Source organism: Limulus polyphemus, unplaced genomic scaffold (assembly GCF_000517525.1).
Source record: "Limulus polyphemus unplaced genomic scaffold, Limulus_polyphemus-2.1.2 Scaffold6256, whole genome shotgun sequence".
NCBI lineage: Eukaryota > Metazoa > Arthropoda > Merostomata > Xiphosura > Limulidae > Limulus > Limulus polyphemus.
Window position 1 is genome coordinate 28,817 of NW_013671866.1, and position 1,872 is coordinate 30,688.

General features: G+C 30.4%; 1 long non-coding RNA gene across 1 annotated transcript in view; it reads left to right on the forward strand.

Moving 5' to 3' along the window:
- The first annotated feature begins 1,097 nt into the window (after positions 1-1,097).
- LOC111089445 overlaps positions 1,098-1,872 on the forward strand; it is a 5,123-nt gene continuing 4,348 nt past the window's right edge. Inside the window, exon 1 of the long non-coding RNA XR_002613728.1 lies at positions 1,098-1,431. This is a non-coding gene — a long non-coding RNA (uncharacterized LOC111089445). The remainder of the gene's footprint in view (positions 1,432-1,872) is intronic.

A 1,872-nucleotide genomic window follows, 5' to 3' on the forward strand; every position in this document is an offset into this window, starting at 1 on the left:
GGGTAGATGTTTAGATCCCAGAGGAAGTAACTGAAAATACAGAACCTTCCCTGGGAGGTCAACTCACCACGTATAGGTATCCACGTCGAGGGGCGCGTGGAATAGAAACCCTGATTCTGGTACTGAAGGTCTGTAGATGTACCGCTGTCCTACCGGGGGACTAGGTGATAGAATATTCATTTATATGTAATATCCAAGTGGATTTCAAAGAAAGTATTGAAATACTTGTTAATAGAGAAAGTGAACATTATTTGTTAAAAATTTGTCAATCATTGAATCTTTGTTTGAAAACATACACACAAGTTTCAAAAAGTAATTATGCGTTAATGTAGACAAAAGTACCACAACTTATTTTGTCAGTTATTTATACTTACTTAATACCAGGAATATTTAAAAAAAGACAAGAAAATTAATATAAAATAGACGCACCCTTCGACACAGCCATCCTTTTCAACACATAGATAATTAAAACAATATTTGAAGAAAAATATTAAATATTTTTAAAATACCGGATAAACAACGAGATTATTGCTAAAATCAGTAACTATTAAGATCAAAAAGCCAATAAATCATATCAATGTTGTATTACTGCTTTTTAAATATTGTTTCATATACCACTCACTTTCCTACGATTATCAAGCAGCGGTCTGACTTTTATTAGCATTTTATCTTTTAATATAAACTAATTTAAATATTCTAAATGACATGTTGCCGTTAATATTTCATAGAACATTACCTTCAGTAACAAAATCAAGAAGACATTATTTTACGTAAGCGGGTTAAAATTCACATTATACAGTTATGAAGTAAACATTTTAAATGTAAAATAAACGATATTGTACAACTTCCATAACATACTTTTAATATTCTAGAATCTAACTTTTACATGAAATACACTAACTTATTTCAAACCGAATAAAAGATATATCTCATTAACAAACGGTGGCGTAGCTATAGTGTGCAGGAGAAATCGCCCCCTTGGAGAATTGTAGAATAAAATGGAAATTTAAAGATTTGAATAAAAGATCACCCCCCTAGATCAGCTAGAAATATTTTGCTTGTACGTACGTGATTGCCATTGGGCCACAAATGTCACGTGATTCCGTCTGAATAACGGTATATCTAGTTGATGTCAGGATTGGGTTTTGTGAAAAGTCCAAAATTCTGGAACTTAGGATATTTTAAAGATGTAGCTTAGTTGTATTTTCAGCTGTGAGATTGTTTGTCATATCATTATGCAACTACCAATCTAAGCTTAAAAGGCAAAAACTTGCACGTTTTGTTTGCAGAAAATTAACCGCTAGTAATTGTGACTATAGTGAAACTGAAAGAAAAACTAAAGTATACAATAACAAAGGTTTACTCTAGGCACGAAGATAAATTCAATACTTGGTGTCATGAGTCCTAGCTAATTCAGTACCGGTAGTAGAGGTAAACTTATTTTGTATCTTCTTTTATATAATAATTAAACATTATTTTGCAAAAATTTTACCAATACGAGTTTATTTGTAATTGTAATATCAAAAATTTACTTTCAATTTCTTGATGTGTGTGTGTGTGTGTGTGTGTGTGTGTGTGTATATTTATACCAAATAATAGCAGTTGAAACTTGAAAACAAAGTTACAAAGCTAATAAAAGTATTATATTAAATTATTAGTTATAGCTATAGTATAATTAGAAGTTGCAAATCTTGTGGATGACGTTGTAACGTCGAAACGTGTAGAGTTGTTAACTTTTTGAAGGCCATAGCTAGGCCTAAATAAAGTCTTTAATTGTGTACCAGTTTAACGTTGAGTATTATTTATGATTTTATGTTTTATTATGTCTGGTTTGCAGCATTATCTAATACATTCACATTAAATTTTAATTAT